Below are 19,339 nucleotides of genomic sequence, written 5' to 3'. Positions count from 1 at the left end.
TGCTTTGATTTTGGAGCCTTCTTTCCTATCCACAAAAGATAATATTGCACTGATCCAGGTATTCATGCTTCGAGTGAGACTTATCTTTTCATTTGTCCTTGCGATTTCTTGTTTTCACACTTAGATGACATTTCTAAGTCACAAGTTGATCTCCGAACTTGGTCTCACAACATTTTTGGGCTTGCCTCTAGAAATGGTGCAATTCTTGAGGGCAAGCAACCTTGATGATGGGAATTGTGCAGTTTAGACTGGTAGTCAGCCTTGAGCTCAGAAATTTTACATTTATGGAAGGTAGCCGAGTATTGAGCCCTGAAACTGCGCAATCCTTCACTAAGCTTAGAAACTGCACAGTACACCGAGCTGAAAAGTTGACTAGTTCCCTAGAATTGTGCAATCTTTCTTAGTAGTGTGCATGCCAAGTTTCCCCAGAAAAATCAAAAAATAAAAAAAGCTAAAAGGAAAATATCATTCCTAAAAAATAGGCATCTACTTTTAGTATTCTGAAGGAGGCATTTTTGTTATTTTTATAAACTTCCGCTAAGTCTCGTTTTTTCTTTGATTTTAGGCATGCACGTCATAAACCCTATTTCGCTCAAATCTATTTAATTGATGCCTCTAGAGCTCATTTGAACATTTGATCTTGAAGCTCTAGCATTAATGACGAGATCAAGGAACCTTCGGTGTGGTCGTCATTGCTTTTATGGTGAGTTTCACTTTTTTCATCTTTTGTGTCTTTTTTTTGTTGCTTTTTGTCATTTCACTTATATGAGTGTTATTTTACTTATTTCTCTTCATATTTTCTAGTGTTTCAACTTATTTTAACTTGCAAAAGTTTTGTTTTGAGTTTTCATTTTCCTATCACAAGTGTCAAATTAGTTTTCTTGTTTTTTCACCGAAGGTCATCGTTGCGCCGACTCTCCTCACACATTTGATTTTCCTTATGTCTGATTAGTTGCTACACTTGATCTACATTGATTTACTCATACTTAGTCATTTTTCAGTCAAATTCACATCTTCACTCACTTTTGCTCATTTTTCACACTTCCATCGGGCATATACTCACTTTCTTTGGCAAGATCTTGCCTTGTTGATATGGGAACTATGCAAACCTAAGGCTCAAGCCAGAAGATTGGCCTCTAGAACTGCACAGTGCGAGTACAGGTTGGCCCAACTATGCACTGTGCAGTTTCATGGCTCAACATGTCACCTTGACCACTGATACTGCACAATGCGCAGTCTCTCCCAGTCTCTGCCTAAGCTAGGACTACGCATTGCATAGTCCCAAGCCTCAAGTTTCATCCTTGGCTGCTGGGACTGCACAGTGCGTAGTTCCCACAGTCATCTAGTCTCCATTGTTGATAAAAATTACAAAATCCTTCTCTCCAGTTGCCCGAATTACTAGTGGATCATGCTTCTAAGGTAGATTTGTTGAAGCTAATGTTTGATTTCCATGAGTGTTGCTTTTGTCCATGTACCACACATGTGAAGCACTTCTCTCCAGTAGTCATTGTGTTGGGCATGGAATCCCCCCAAGGCATGTTTTGCAGCTCAAAGCCCAAGTTTTGACCAAATCATGTTGTAAAGCTCTGAGAATTGTGGGCACGGGGCATGAAAGTATGATAGAGTCACAAGGTTGTCCGCCCTAGTTTTGTAATGTAATGTCGGATGGATAGACCTACCAATGGTCCGCGGACCATGGGATTGTATAAATAGAGTGAGGCTCTAAGTGTAGGAGAAGGAAGGAGTAAGGAAGAAGTCTAAGTGACTGAGTCGTAAGTTGAAGTCTATCTTTGGGTCGTAGAGTAGGAGAAGGCTTTGTAGCTGAGTGCACAGAGGCCTAGTGGTCCGCAGCTGAGTGCACGGACCCTTGCATCTGAGTGTGCAAGGCAAATACAAGTCTGTAACCGAGGAAGGAATTAATAAAGATAAGTTTTGTTATAATTCTATGTATCTGTTATTGGGTTAATGAATGATTGATATAGTTTGCAAATATACTGTTTATTTACTGCGCGCACCTATATGAATGGTTTATATTGTTAAGTATACTTAAAGCACTCAAGTAGGAAAAGCTAATTAACTAACGTTGGAATATCAGTAAGGTCTTGGGTAATAACGCAGAGCGTGATGTTCAACCCCTGGATAGGGCTGCGTGAAGGGAGTATATTAAGCTGCGAAGTATGGGAAAGTGCGTGAAGCAACCTGCACGCAGGGTCAAACTACAAAATACTTGAACTCATCAGACATCTCCAGGGTGTGGAAACCTAGTTCTAGCACCCTCCCATACTACTTCGGGTGAGATCCCAGTCTGTGCTTCATGGATTGTTGTCGAAAGGGCCAGTAGCACCGAGATTTGTTTGGCTAACTTAACTCCGAACTTGGGTCAGACCCCAGTAAGCCAACAAATGGTTCCATTGCCAGGACCAGAATATGCATAGAGATGTTTGATGTCATATCACTAGAATCCGACAAAGAAAGGAATTGAAGAGTGGTTGGACAGAAAGATTCACAAGTTCATGGCGAAGGAAAATAGGAATCTGCGATTATCAAAGGAAGAATGGTTAGATTGCTACTTATATACGAAAATACATGAAATTTTCTTTGCATCCTTCCCCTCTAAGTTGTATGAGTGGATCGCGAACCTAGCAGATAGTCAAGGAAGGTGTAGGCTTGACAAACCTATTGTGTGGACTCCAGAGTTGGTGTGAAGACTGGAAGCATCGGAAGATAAGATCGCGCGTGTTGTGGATCACTAGCTCGATCGAATTGTAGGAGGATTTATCACTGAGTTCACGGTAGATACATTAGTTAGCTATAACGAGGCGGAACGGCACTTCCTCAAAGGACCACGAGGTAAGTACGTTAAATCTTTGAATACTTGGATTAAAATGCTACTATGTGAAAAGCGGGTTATGTGAATAAATTGATGTTTGGGGCTATGCGAAGTGAGAGGATCTATAGAAATGAAGGTAGTGCAGAACTAGAAACTAGCCCCTTGATTTCACCTCCGCGAGAAAGTGAGGAAGAGCTCGCGAAGGTTTCACGAAGAAGTGCAAACAGTTTGATAAAGCAGTGAATTCCACGCGTACCACCCCCCACTACACCACCACTAGTTTCACCATCTTCACCCCCGTCTCTGCCCACACCACCTCCACCACCAACACAGTTCAATATGGCAAGCATGATAAAGTTGCTGGTGTTCAAAGGAGTAGGGGATGAAGATTCAAATAAGTTTTGGTTCATGGTAAGGGTGGTATGGGAAGCGTAGGGAGTCACGGATGACAATATGAAGAAATCAACACTGGTCAGTGCTTTGCAGGATCACACAATGAATTCGTACATTAAGCATTCCAATGACAATCTCAACGCAGGGATTGCAGATATCCAAGCTGCGCTAAACAAGGAATTTAGCAGGCCAAAATCATATACATAGTCGATCATTAGATTTAAGGAAATCGGGATGCTTCCAGGTGAGACTTCCTGGGAGTTGGATCAGAGACTGAAGTGTACAATTCATGAAGCCAATATGACCTTGACGGATGGGCAACATTGCACATGGTTTGTAGCATTGCTAACAACACATCTAAGGAACGCATTGTCACAGCAGAAGCTAACCACTCAGGCCAAGGCCTTGGAGATTGCAATGAGACTGCACGAGACTCCGATACAAGATCATAACCTAGGAGTTCAATAGATCCACACGTATTTGAAAAACTTGTGCCTTGAGGTGCAAATTTTGAAACAAGATAGGACAACTCATCCAAAAGCACGCGAGGAGGTATGGTGCGTAAAGTGCAAAGGCCAAGGGACATGACAAGGACCATTATCCAGTCTTCACAAACTACCTGGTGGGAGGAGGACCAATGCCATTGAGACCAGAGGCACAAGAAGGACCGAGCGCGACGCCTACATTATGGTGCATGATTTGTCAGATAAGAGGGAAGCATGCCACAGATAATTTCCATCTATTACAAAAGTATACGTAGAATTCCCAGCAGTTGTTCTGTAATTTCTGCAGGTCAGTAGGCCACGATGAGTGCACTTGTAGAAGTTATGAACTGATAATGGATTAGACTCCTACCTACAAAGTCTAGACCGAAACACGGGCCCTCGATCAAAATGCAGGGATGGCGTGCACTGGATTTCAGGGGCGCGGACGAAGTCGAGGTTGGCACAGACGAGGTCAAGGTTGAATGGGACCAGGAAGAGGTCGCGAACAACTGATATGTTACAATTGCATAGGACCAGGGCATTATGCCCGTGATTGTACAAATTTGACGAGACCATCATGCTTATATTGTACCGTGTTTGATCATGAGACAAAGGACTATCCCACACTGATAGCGAGGTTGCACGATAAAGGAGCACTCCAACCTCCCCCGACTCAAAACCTACAAATGATGAGGTCTGAGCCGCGCGAGGAAGACCCGAATGTAAATATCATGCTCCGAAGTGGTATCACGACAGGAGATGACAAAGGCAAGCAGCCTGAAGAGAGTGCTTGGGTTTGCAAGGCTCCAACAAAGAAACTAAAATTTGATTTAGAGTGCGCTAAGGAGACATTCATGGAAGCTAATAATAGCTTTGCGGGTGCCTCCACTTTAGGAAGTAAAGACAAACTGGAACCGAAAATGGACCCATTAATGCTCACTACATTTTTGGAGACATGCATGAAGCTACTGCACAACAGCAAGGCTGTGAAGGGGCTGCAAGAACTCATAACTAGATGTGTTGGGACCGTGCCAGGAGAACCACGCGTAGTCCAGAAGCTTGAAAAGCACACGACACGAACAAGAAGGGAGATGATATTGACCGCACAGATCAGGGAATATGATATGGATCAAGTGATTTTGGATCTAGGATTGGACGCGAACGTCCTGCCAAAGCAGACATGGGAACGCATGGGCAGGTTGCGTTGCAATGGTCTCCTATCCAACTACGAATGGCAAACCAGAAAAAGATCCTACCTATGGGGAGATTGTAGGGAATCACAATAGATATCGAAGGAGTAAGCGTGCTAGCAGATTTTGAAGTGATAGAGATTGCTGATGACAACAATCCCTATCCCGTGTTACTGGGAATAGATTGGGCCAATGACATGAATGGAGTGATAAATCTAAAGAAGCACAAGATGATTTTTGAGAGAAATTCACTACGCATGGTGGGACCTTTAGACCCTGCAGAAGGATTGCGCTACACCGAACCGGTCCGCGACAATGACAGTGACGACGATCTGGACTGCATCTACAAGATAACCGCGTGGGAGCAAGACTGGCTAAATCCCACTGTGGATGGTTAGATCTCGTGGGAGCATAAAAGCTCCTACACATCAGATTCTGACAAAGAAATAGAATGATGGCAGAACCGGTTACATGAGGTAACCACACTCAACTATAACATGATGATAAGGTCACTACGCTACGTAGCAACAGAAACAAGAGACCTGCCTACATATGATGGGTTAAGCAAGGTAGAAGAGTTCCTGAATAAATTTGAAAAACAAGTGCTGGAACAATAGCGGTTTGATGCTCTGAAATGGGTATTGCACGCTATGCCTGCAAGGTGGTGGGGTACGCACCAGCAGAATTTTGAGGACTAGCGTGAATACAAAAGGATGATGCGCCTATGATTTGGGAAGCCTCAGTTGCGGATAAAAGCCATGTATGTCAGAAAAATGGCCTGCATGCCCACCTTTCCAGATGGATACAGGCATATGGTGCGCAACCTGCACGAAGGCACACCATCTGCACTATAGGAAACATGATCGAAAAGTAGGAGTGGGTAAGACAATGGCGTGAATAACCCCTCCATTTGGGACCAGGAGGTATGATAAGACCAAGCATGTAGAAGGTTATCCGCATGGAAGCCTTTGACAAAGTGTGCGAAGTACTGAATAGGGTCCACAATGTGAAATGGACTGACTGGGACTTGCGCGTATCGACAATTCTATGGGCGTATAGGACCACGTGCAAGAACCTGACTTCATAGGCACCGCCAAGACTGGAATGTGAGACGAACGTTGTAAGCCCTCTAGTACTTGAAAGCCTAATTTAGCACTGGTAGGGAAGACGGTTCGTGGAACCTTGGAAGCTGAAATCCAACAGGGAAACCTTCAACTCCAAGAACTTGAAGAAGAAAGGATACGGTTAAGAAAGAAAATTGCGCTGGTGGACACAGAAGTCAAGAAGATGGAGGACGAGATAAAGGAAGATTTTCTTGCCAAAAAAACTAGGATGGTAAGGCAAGGTGTGTACAATCATGTTGACCAGTTTGAGAAATATCGTCATGAATTTATTAGTCTGATGCCTTGGCTTGGACCGCATTTTGCTAAGCATAGTGACCAGGGTAGTGCGTTGCAAATGGTGAAGTGTGTGATGCCGACCGTAACAATAAAAGGTGGGGATTCTCCAAGAACCATGACGGAGGACAGGGTGGAACTCTACATAGGTGGTGCAGCCACCTGACTAGCCGAAGGAAATATAGTCTAAGCACTCCAAGCAATTGAAAGGAAGCACGGGACTATAAACTACCCTACCTAGAAGCTGCGTGAGGTTGGAGCTGCGTGTAGAAAAAAAAAGTCACAAGGTTTACGACTGTGCACGGGGGGTTGTGCTGCCATGCTTGTTGGTCAAAAAGTGACCGTTGAGGTCACTATTCACGATGGGATGCTCGACCCGAGGCCAAATGGAGCGGGCGACATGCATTTAAGATGCGATTTATGGGCAAGATTTGGGAAAATATGCCGCCAAGAAAGCATTAGTGAACCAGAATTGGGGGGAACGGTTGAAGTCGAGTTCAAAAAGTGCTATAAAATACAAAGGGCTTCCCAGCAAACAACACTTGGTCATTTGCAAATTGAGTGATTAAGCAGAGCCCTTAGTGTTGTGAGCCGAGTGTTGATTGAGGCCCTGATTTCGTGAGTGCTAGATTTCTGGACCAATACGATGGCAACTGCTAAGATGTTATGGACATAATAGAAATGACCACTGAGGAGGCCACATAGGCCCTAACTATGGGGGATGTTCCAGAAGGTGCTGAGATTGTGGCAGAAATTTAGAAATCACTACGCACACCAAGACCCAAGAAGGACAAACAAGCAATGGCTCCCATACGCGTCCCCGCAGAACCCGCTGCGCAGCAAACTGTCGATGGAGGAGAAAGGGAAAGTCGTCACTCTAGAAATAGATGGAGAAGAAGATGATCTGCAGGATCTTATCATTGCAGAAGGTGAAGATGAAGGCATGGAGGTGGATACTTAGCCTATGCACTTTGCAACAAAACTGCCCGCCTATTTCCCCCCACGAAAAGTGAAGGCCAAAGTTCCCAAGGACTTGGACAAGACCAAGAGCTCACTCCAGACCCCGCTCCTCCCAGATGGCATTATGTTTGAAGGCATGCACCTGGGCTGTGTGCCGAGCCTGAAATTCAAAGATTGGGACCTCGCTGACCACGAGAAGTTCCCTCACCTTAAGACCAGAAACCTCATCAATCAGAACATCGCAGGGGTGCTGACAACATTAGAGCCACAGAAGTGGTTGCATGGAGTGGAAAAAGCTAGGCTACTGAACCTACTCTGGGTGCCGCATTTTCACCGTGCCCCAATAACCATTTTTGTCATCAGGCAGCTACTCTGCCTAGTGCATGATGGGTTTTTATGGCTGGAGGAGCCCATACCCATCATGAAATACTTGATTCATCGCATCTCCCAGCCTCCATACAACGGAGAGGACCCCGCGGCCATATCGGAAGGGAAGGGCAGTGATTTGGCCATAGTGGAGGCCATGGAGAAGAAGTTCAAGCTGGAAACGAAGAAGGGGGGCTATGCCATCTATAGCATCAAGGACGAAGTAGTACGCGTGGCAACCCAAATCCTCACAGGAAAAGTTATGCGTAAGTGCCACGTAGATGAGGTACCTGCACCAGTGGTCACACTGGCCGAGCAGTGCGTGGAGGGGGTCTAGTTTAACTAGTCTGAATTCCTCTACACGAAAATTTTAGAGAATTTCTGCGAAGCCCTGGAACAGGGCAAAATGTTCCACTATGCATGGCTGTTGTCATCCACAGTGCTCGTAGCAGGGGAATTGTTTGAGGATAGTCAATTCCCCATAATTGATAGAGGTTTACTGGAGGCTACGAAGTACACTTCTCTCTAGGCCATGAAGGATGCTAAAAGGATATGCGACAGCAAGATCTTCTGGGTGTTCATGGAGATGAACCTCAGAATGTGGTTCAACTGTAAGCCACGATTGTCACCCATGGTTTACAACAGTCTGCAGATTTTTGCAAAATTTAAGGCAGACATGCATAACATATATATTAGAGCGTGCAAGGACTCGACTAAACAGTGGACAAAGCTACTCTTTGTAGCCACTGTCGACGCCATTTTCAATGTCCTGGAGGGATGGCCGCTAGAATGGCGCACCCCAGACATTGCCAAAATCGAGAAGTCAGCAACGCAAAAGAAGAAAGACAAGGCCAAGTTTCACATCACATAGTTGGCTAAAAAACAAAGGAAGGAAATAGCAGTAGCAGAATTGAGGGCAGCGTGGGATGTGGCACAGAAAGCAACTGAGCAAGAAAAGGCTGCAGCAGTAGCAGCAACACAGGAAGCAACCGTGGAGGTGGGCGAGGGCCAAACAATGCCTTCGCAAGGTCAGGAAGCAGAGGAAGCAGAAACAAATGAAGGAGGCACGGACCCACGAACCATGTCAACATAGCTGAAGCGCCAACACCCAGAAGAGCGGGCATGGTCGCGGAAGAAGGTCAAGGCATCGAAAGTGCCCATTGACCCGATCACCCTAACCAAGGGTGATCTGCGTGACATCGGTGAGATGTGCGCGATGTCACCAGTGAGGCTCTCCATGTTTTCATGCAGGAGAACCAGACTGTGTTGGGGGCCCTCAGGGTGTAGCTGCAGGAAGTACAGGTGTGCCCCCCTTAGGTTGGTACCCTTTCGACCAACCTCATAGTTGGATACATGGCAGTCGAGTAGATGTTGTGCACACGGAAGACGAACACAATAGTGCTACCGGAAGGGGCACTAGTGACATCAAATGAGGCCAACAAGCCTTTGGTTAGCGCGCTGAAAGGTCTCGGTGTTAATCTAGGTGCCCTCCCGTGCGAGACATTATATGTGTTGCAGGATGGGATAACTGCAAAGCTTCTGATCCGAATGGAAAATGGCATCAACCCATGGTACTCATACACCTATATTATTCATCGACTCATGGAATTTACCCATGGTATTGTAAATGGCATCCGCCCATGGTATTGTAAAATCCACCCATGGTATTCATTCACCCATGGAATTGACCCGTGGTATTGTAACTGGAAAATACTATAAGTAACAAGTCACATTTTGTAAAAGGACAGATTGTCCGCCACAATGTAGCCTTTACAGTTCAGAGGCATGTAGCCACCACATCTCTTCTCAGAGATAAGCTACCATCGCCCTAGCTGGTTTATTTCCATTACTGTTTGTAAGCTTTACAGTTATTATCGGTTTTAATAAAAAGTTTCTTTGTGGTTTTGTTTATGGGGCGTTCTCCTTATTTTTCTTCTGGAATTTCAATCTTTTAGATCTTGGGGGTCTCTCCTCCCAAGATCCATTTCAATTTCTTAGATCTTGGGGGTCTCTTCCCCCAAGATCCATTTCAATCTTTTAGATCTTGGGGGCCTCCCCTCAAGATCCGGATCAGTGGTATCAGAGAAGGTTATGATTCCATGGGAATCAGGGTTTGATGCATATTTCAGTTTCAAATTTTGTAACAATATTCAACAAACTTCAGGCATGTGCTACAACCTCCACAGAGCACTTTCTTGGGTCAAGCAGGAAGAATTTTTCTTTTTTTCATTTTTTTGCAGGAATTTTTTTGGGTGGCGACTTTGCAGATCAGATCTAAAACATTTGGTACAAAATTTACAAAAACAAATACCAGATCTGGATTCCTCTCGAAAAATCACCCAATTTCAAAAAAAAAAGGGTCGAATCGGAGTTCGAATGTGGGAGATATCGCTGATTTAAAGTCAGCTATTTTATCAGAATTTTTGTGACGGCGGAACTGTTGCAACGCGAATCTGAGATCTCAGAGTGTCCAGATAGGGATTTTCAACTCACAAGAAGATGCAAAATGATCCTTTTGCTTCTAAAAACAGGTTATAATAAATATTCTGAGTTATATTGGCCGAGTTATGTCAATTTTAATTCTGGAGCAGCATTCGGAGTGGGTTCCCATTGGAGACGTGCCCTCCCACCCCACTTTAGTAGGAACCTACTTCACATTCATCAGTTTCAACATAGCAGCATTCGTCTTAGGTTATTTGGAGACATGCCCTCCCACCCCAGGCTATGTAGGCACCTGCTACTTCATCAACAACCAACATCATGGTTATGGGTCAACCGCATAAAATCCTTGTCATCGAAGTCCATTTGCTAGGCCGCACATTGTCAGAATCACAGTTGGTCACAAGCATTACAGGGTATCTCTATTCTCGGATCTTCATTTATGAGGGTTTTAGGTTAACCACATAAAACCCTTATCTTCAGTGGCTCTTCATATTCAACAAAGGCTTTGCAGGAGGGAGCTTTACGCAATGGGGACCATTGCTTCTTAAGGAGGGAGGAATGATCCGAATGGAAAATGACATCAACCCATGGTACTCATACACCCATATTATTCATCGACCCATGGAATTTACCCATGGTATTGTAAATGGCATATGCCCGTGGTATTGTAAAATCCACCCATGGTATTCATTCACCCATGGAATTGACCTGTGGTATTGTAACTGGAAAATACAATAAGTAACAAGTCACATTTTGTAAAAGGACAGATTGTCCGCCACAATGTAGCCTTTACAGTTCAGAGGCATGTAGCCGCCACATCTCTTCTCAGAGATAAGCTACCATCGCCCTAGCTGGTTTATTTCCATTATTGTTTGTAAGCTTTACAATTATTATTAGTTTTAATAAAATGTTTCTTTGTGGTTTTGTTTATGGGGCATTCTCCTTATTTTTCTTCTTGCATTTCAATCTTTCAGATCTTGGGGGTCTCTCCTCCCAAGATCCATTTCAATTTCTTAGATCTTGGGGGTCTCTTCCCCCAAGATCCATTTCAATCTTTTAGATCTTGGGGGCCTCCCCTCAAGATCCAGATCAGTTGCAAGCTAGGGAGAGCTGCGAGCTCCAAGTCCTTAGTGAACAGAAAATAAACATGGAACAACTAAGCTTTCAACGCGACAAATTGGTGTCACAAAATCAACATTTGGTACAGGTTATAGACGATGCTTGCCAAAGCGTCTCGGAGCTAGCCATCCCAACAAATATACCAGTAGAGGCGTGGATCCACAGGTTAGCAATAGGGGTCCGCGAGGCCAGGGAGGAAATGACAAAGGTTCAGCTGGAGCTAAATCTTCAGATCGCCGAACTGCGGTTAAAGGCGCAACCATCCGCTCCCCCGAAAGTCAAAGAACAACGCACTAGGGCTATAACAACAGGATTGGAGGAAATCGTAGGTGCAGTGCGAGACTTCACCAACATGTTGGAATAATCACTTGAGGTCCTCACAACTCTACAAGAGGACCCCAACATCCAACACTCAGAGAGAGAGAGGTGCAATAACTCCAATAGCAGTATGACAATGTTTGAGGAACTACGCAGATGGTGGTCCTCACCCAAAGACTTGCGCGGATGCAGCAGGCCAAAGCACTGAAGGAGCAGGTGGATGTGGCACGACATAAGGAAGCAGTCCTAAAAGCACGCATCCAGGCTTGGATCAATGAGGCCTTCACCATCATGGCAGACATCTAAGGCAAGCTTAGACACATGCAATGGATGCACACATTGACTTAGAGAAGCACCCCCGATACAGAGGTCTCAAAACAGCGTATGCAACAAATCCAGCAAGTAGCAGCTCAGTGCACTGCTCACCTGTGCATAGTTCAAGAATAGTTGGAGGGACTCCACACAAAGATCGTTGCATCAACAGAGTGACTCGAGGGTGAGTCATGATGTTTGTGTTGGGGGCCTGTTGGGCATGAAATCCCCCCAAGGCATGTTTTGGGGCCCAAAGCCCAAGTTTTGACTGAAACTTGTTGTAAAGCTCTGTGAATTGTGGGAATGGGGCGCGAAAGTATGATAGAGTCACAGGATTGTCTGCCCTAGTTTTGTAATGTAATGTCAACTGGATAGACTTACCCATGGTCCATGGACCATGGGATTTTATAAATAGAGCAAGGCTCTAAGTGTAGGAGAAGGAAGGAGTAAGGAAAGAGTCTAAGTGACTGAGTCATAAGTTGAAGTGTGTCCTTGGGTCGTAAAGTAGGAGAAGGCTCTACAGCTGAGTGCACAGAGGCCTAGTGGTCTGCAGCTAAGTAAGCGGACCCCTGCAGCTAAGTGCATAGGGAAAAGATGAGTCTGTAATCGAGGAAGGAATTAATAAAGAGAAGTTTTGTTATAATTTTGTGTATCTATTCTTGGGTTAATGAATGATTGATATACTTTGCAAATATACTATTTATTTACTGCGTGCACCTGTATGAATGGTTTATATTGTTAGGCATACTTAAAGCACTCAAGTAGGAAAAGCTAATTAACTAACATTGGAATATCAGTAAGGTCTTGGGTAATAACACAAAGCGTGACATTTAGCCCCTGGGTAGGGCTACGCGAAGGGAGTATGTCAGACTGCGAAGTATGGGAAAGTGCGCGAAGAAACCTGTGCGCAGGGTCAAACCATGAACCACTTGAACTCATCAGACATCTCCAGGGTGCAGAAACCTAGTTCTAGAACCCTCCCATACTACTTCAGGTGAGACCTCAGTCTGCGCTCCGTGGACTATTATCGAAAGGGCCACTAGTACCGGGATTTGTTTGGCTAACTTAACTCCGAACCAGGGTCACGCTCCAATAAGTCAACACATTGTTACCATGGCACCAAAGGGAGATGCCTCAAAAGAGACCACTGAAAGCAATACTAAGGAAGCAGTTGAGAAAACATCAATATACTTTCTAGTGTGTGCAAGCACTCAACTGTTTATAGAAAATGAGCCAACACTAACAAGGAAACAAGTTAATGAAGCTCTTTCAGCAGAGATCCTTGAGGCATATCTAGAGGACTGATAGGTATATATTAGTATCCGATAGTCGGGACTACACAAGGTTGCATGCAAATATCCAGCCTTATCATGTGCAGCTGTCATCATCTAGAGAGTCTCATGCATTGATGAGAAGACCATGACATTTATTAGTACCAGTGGACAAAACCTTGCCACCTATCGAGCAAAAGATTATCAATGCATGTATCACATGCCCGAGCCAATGAAGCTCATTGACTCATTATTCTATGCCACCAACAATTATGTGAACACAAGATACATTGTCAAAGGTTGGGTGAAATATCCATCAAAGTTTCGACACACACCCACCCATTTATACAAGACAAATTCCCTTATGAAGGCCCACCAACTCTTGGTTATCTTATCTTGCAGGATCCATGGTCAGCAAAGCACAGAGACCTTTCATAAAAGGTGGACAGTCTTATTGAACTAGGTTGTGAACGAGGGGATGTCCTTCAACTGGTCAGATCTGTTGGCTCAACAGTTGAGAGACCATGTAGCATGGGCGCAGAGTCCTCCAGATGTTGATAAATAAAGATTCTATATATCTACATATTTACTGATGTAATATGTGCACAACAACAACTCCCTAGCATGAACTAAACATGGACACGCCAAGAATCTGCCATGCATATCTATTGCAAGTTGCTTTTGAATTGCAGTCATCGAGGGGTAATGGAACAACTAACTGACCACTTCATTATCCCGCTTTAAAATCTTGTCTTTGAAGAGGATCCACCTTGCATGTCACGAGGAGCAATGGAGGTGATAAAAAACATTGTATATTGGTATCCCTCACCAGGTATCATTTTCCTTAGAGTGTTTGGCGGAGAGAAGCCTCTTCATGTTTTCCCAAGGTATGCCACCAATGAGATTGTCATGCAAGAAGTGTAATATCATCTCGCCACAGGTTTGTCAGCAACTTTTCACAAGAATAAGAAAGCACCATGGAAAACTCTTCCTTTCCAAATTGGATTGTATGAGATAAAGAACTTAAAATTCATGGATGCCGAGGGAAAGGAAATAGTCAAGTTTTCATTTGGTACTCAGAATTTAATTCGTATGATCCTCATGGTATTTGTAGAGACCATAGTGTGAGAATTTAATTTCAGTGGATCAATGGGGCATTTCATTCAGCAGAGGAGGACCCTTAGAGGAATTGCTACAATGCCTCCAGACTCCATGAGCCGGTCAATTTAGCAGGGACTTCACAGGATACTCCATAGACAGAAGAAATTCTAGAATAAACAACAACAAAATGTAACAATCCTATGCAGGAAAAGGGAAAGAGGAATACTTTCAAAAATCCAGAGGGAGAACAATGTTGCAAGATGAAAGAAGATCTTGTTATCATTGAATGAAACTTTCGCAGCAAAAGCAAAGAGGAAGTAGAGGATACAAATAGTAGAGCAAAGGAATTGATAAAAGTAAAGGTTGCAGGAAGCATAACTGAATCTGCAGGAGGTAGAACAAAAACTGGAGGAAGAACAAGAGTTGAGGAGGAGAGAACAAGAAGAGAAGTTGATGTAGGAGAAAGAAAAAAGGCAAGGTGCAAGACATAAGAAACAACACCAATACAAGTTGAAGAGAAGGAACATAACCGACCAAAAACTAAGAAGGAAGGTGAACATATACAAGATTGGGAGTTTTCTCAATAGATTGAGAACTTGATTTAAGTAATCGACATAAAGAGGTAATAGGAACCACATAATGAATATGTTGATCTAATTCCAAGCACATTTTTATCACTCCTCCGGATCTCCAACGGTGAGGAAGAGTCCATCTGAGGTAACCACAGACCAATCTTTTGACTTGGTAGCTAGCCCTATCAGGCTGGAGAGGGCTCTCTCCAAATAATCACAACCAAGAGTGTTGGATGGATTAGCATTTTAGGCTAGGTATGATGTGAAAAGGTTTTTTTATTTGATTTGGTGGGGTTATTGCTGGATGAGGGTATTAGGTCAAAGAGGCTAGGTCAGGGAAAATCAGATATGATTGCAGACATTCAAAGGGGTAAGGTAGGCATGAGGCTTAGCACTTAAAAGGTTGTTTGGTGAGATGTTTTAAGACCGATGAGGAGTTAGGAAGAGAATATGAAATGTATTCTTCATAAACTGAAGAAAAATGGACAAATTATGATAACTTTCCGAAAACAGAGCATAAGCAAACATGTATTCTGCCTATCAACTTGAAAATTACCATATAACAAACATGAAATGGTTTATGAGCTTACAAAAAATTCATACAAAATTATGACAAAGAAGAAACAATGCTAAACATCCATTCGACATGTATCCCAAAAAAATAACTACAACTCATCTATTAGTACTGGCCAAAATCTAATACAATAGTGTCTCTGATCACTAGTACAACATCGAATTGAGTCCAACCCTTGAAAAGAGAGAAGAAAGGGAAGATATAGACATCATAACAAACTCCTCCCAACCTCAAGGGTCAAATCCATGAGAGGAGGAGTAGTTCCACCAAAATTTGAACTCATAGCTAGAGTGTAGGGTGGTCAAAGTGACTCATCCCTAATTACATTGACATTTATTCATTAGACTTGATGAACTCTATTTACCTGATGTATTTACCCCTAGGTAATAGTAAAAGACCATAATTACATTTACAATATCAATTACATCAGTAAAAAGTTGATTTCCATATATTAAAATCAAATCTGGAGAAGAAAACTGAAAACCAGGCAAATTGTCAAGTGTGCCCTCACAGTGTCATGTGCGCCCTCCATCTTGCAGGCTACTTTTGACTTCCTTCCCAATGTCCAAATTTAGCCCAGGATAGCTCATTGGAAATATGTTGCTATCTAGTTTACAAATATACCTTCATTTTCAAAAATTAACTTGTTTCCACACTCCAAAATTTCATTCTCCCAAGATTGGTTTGTGCGCAGTGCCTGGGCCAGAAAAGAGGCAGAAACATGATTTGTTTGCTTGTTTTTTGCCCTTTTCGCCTACCAGTTTTCCAAACTAAGGCTAGAAACATGATTTATTAGATGTATATGTCATTCTTCATCTAGTGGTGGTATCCATTTCTTAAAAAATGCCCCAAAAAGGTGGCGCTGCGCGTTTGACCATGCTGTTGATATTAAATTGCCTAAAAAAACACAGAAAGGACACTATTTACAAAAAGAGCCAAGATGTCTCAAAATTGGTCAAGGAGTTGATGTTTGGTGTGGATAGGCTTGGATTTAAGCCTCATCAAGTATATCAAGCTTCTTCTTCTCTTCTTGGCAAGCTAGGGCTTCAATTTTTTCATTTGTAGCCTTGAGCTTTGCCCTTGCATTTCTTTCTCTGTTGGCATAATGTTTTGCCATCTTCCTGTGAATGTCATTTTGCTTATTAGACTTATCTAGTAGATTCTCTAAATGCTGATTGACCTTATCAAGCCAATTCTCATGGTTCTCATTCATCAACATGGCAAACTGCTCATTCCATGTGAGCTCATTAGCAAGCTCAGCCTCCTTTTGTTTCTCTAGTTCTAGAGCTCTTTTCAATCCTCTAGTCCTAGTTTTGCTTCTTGGTCCTTGTTCTTCTTTAGGTTCACCATACCTATCAAAAGCCTCATCAAGAAATGCCTTGGCCTTCATGGCTTCCCTTTTTGCCTTGATGAGATGAATCTCCATGACATCATGTTTGGCTTGAAGCTACTCATTCTCTTGCTCATAATATGAAATGATGTATTTTGACCTCTCTAGGTTGATTTGGAGCTCCCCAATGAGTGCATCTTTTTCCTTGATGACAATGCTGGTGTCTTTATTGTCATCATGCTCACCTAGGTCAACAAAGTCAAAATCCTGCTCTGTCTCATGTAGGTCCTCCTCCTCATGCTGAATCTTTGTCTCTGTGATCTTTTCTTTGCCTTTGTGTACGTGCTTTGTTGGTGAAGAAGGCAAGGACCCTCCCACAATCTATGGGGAAAACACCTGCCTATGGCCTCTCTGATAAGTATGTTCCACTATACCCAAATCTACCCTTTTAGGCTTGATGGCCTCAACCTGCTCAATTTGCTTCGGCTCACTGATCTCATCTCCGCTAGGGGACTCAAAATGCTCATGAAATGGTGATGGTGAAGGCGAATGATCCGATGATGATGAATGATACATGAGCTGGGATGGAGGAATGGAGGTGGAAGGATGATATGCTAAAGGGACATTTTGAACATTCTGAATAGATGGATCAGTGAATATGGGATTGCCTATGAAAGTACTCCATGCAATGTTCACCTCCTTGAGATGATAGAGGACTACGATTTTGTTGAGGGAATTGATGAGCCTCATAAATGGATAATTATATGGGCTCATTTTACCTCCTAACCTAGTCAAATCAACCATTCTCTTAGCTTATTGTATGATTTTTTGATTATATTTATGCTTATAGAGTGAGTTGAGTTAGTTATTATGCCATGTGGTCTGACATGTATTTAATGTAGATTATTGATGGATTTCGAGGCCAAAGTCAAGGATCCAATGTTCAAATGGCAGCAATAACTCGAAGTGGACAGAGGAGAGGACTTATAGGAGGGAATCCCCCTCATTTATTACTCCTCACTTTGAATTACCCTTCATTCAGCTCGAAGTACAAGAAGCCGAATCATGCACTAGAAGGCAACCGAGCAAGTGGAGAATGACTGATAGTTATCTCGAGTTTTGGGAGCCAAGCCTCCCTAATTTTAAGGAAGCTATTGGTAGCTTCAAATGTATAAGTAGAGAGGCCTAGGGCCTCACTAGGGCCAGATTTTTGCTTATGTAAACTCTGCTCAAATTTCGAGCTTAATATTTTGTGACAGTCTCATGTAAACTTGCTATTTTTTTTTATAATGAAGATGGAATCCTTTTTGAGCTAGCACTGAGTTACCTCAGAGGGCTAAATCTCTTTGGTTAGGGCCCAATCCAAGCAGCCAAGCTTCTCTTTACTTGTATTTGTATGCTTTAATTCAGTTTGTAGATTAATTTGTTGTTAGATGTATTTCTTTCATGGTTAAGAATAGGTTGCTTTTGATGATTTAGTAGTTTGCTTTCATTTGTGCTTTCTGTAGCAGGTTAAGCAGTGATCAGAAAAGATTCAAAAGGATAGAAACAGTGTCTTGGCCTCTCTTCCTCCCTCTGGGACCATGATTTGAGGCAAAGACCCTCTTGCTGCCCCAAAAACACAGATTTTCCTCCTTTATAGGACTTCTAGTGTTTGCAGCTTTTTAGTAGGTTAATAGTCCAGTTTTGCTTTGCTTCAAATATTTCTTATCATGTTCACTTCCTGATTTGCAACAATCCTCTTTCATGCTTTCCTTTCTAGCAGCCTTTCTCAGCATTTCCTTTCATACATCATAGTTTAGACCATTCTTATGCAAAACACTGTTTTCCTAGATGCACTCATTTCATTGCTTGCTTGATCTTCTTGGTTGACCGTCAGTCCTTTGCAGCAAATCTCTTCTAGCAGTATGCTAGCTTATTAGCAATCATATCCTCCATATGATCCATTCCCTACAGGTCTCCCAAACCTCACCTCAATTCTGCCTTAGTTTCTTACATTTTTCGTAGAACTTCTTCGTCTCTCTTGAGCAAACCCAATCATCTTTCTCTCTCCTGGTGGTTCATGGTAGACCATAGGCACCCTAACACCTCACCCCAACCTTCATCCACCTTTTCCACCGACTCTCACACCCTCAAAATAGCGGATATTTCCCTCGGCCTCCTCCTATAGGCCTCTTGTAGTTTCCTTGTTTTCCTCCTGTAGTCCCCCTATGTCCTCCTGTAGTTTTTCCTGTAGGCATTCTTTTGAAGGCCGAGTGTGGGAAAATCCTCTAGAAGGCCACCTAAGACCTCCTAGGACCCATTCACACCATCTTCCATCCTCTCAAGCTCGAAAACCCCTTTAACGCCACCTATTCACTGCTACACTCACACACAGTAAATTAGATGCATGTCAAATTCACATAAAAACACATAAAAATCCAAAAATATGTTTTTTGCTTATTTACTTCTAGAAATAGCATGGCTAGATGTTGTTTAATTTCTTGAGTAGGTAATGGCATTTATTTCATGGTTTTCATAGTGTTTTGGGCAAAATTAGAATTAGCTTGTTAATTAGGGTTTACTAGGTCTTGCTTTACATTCCAGTCTTTTTCCTTTCTGCAATTAGAATAGCTCCTGTAGAGTAATCTTTCTTTTCTTCTATCACACATAAAGCTTCTTCTGAAATATATAGAATTT

The sequence above is a fragment of the Pinus tabuliformis genome, chromosome 6 (genome assembly GCF_031772625.1).
Source record: "Pinus tabuliformis cultivar Carrire ecotype Pingquan chromosome 6, CPIR1, whole genome shotgun sequence".
Lineage (NCBI taxonomy): Eukaryota > Viridiplantae > Streptophyta > Pinopsida > Pinales > Pinaceae > Pinus > Pinus tabuliformis.
The sequence above is the reverse complement of the archived record's forward strand: the minus strand, read 5'-3'. Positions refer to the sequence as shown.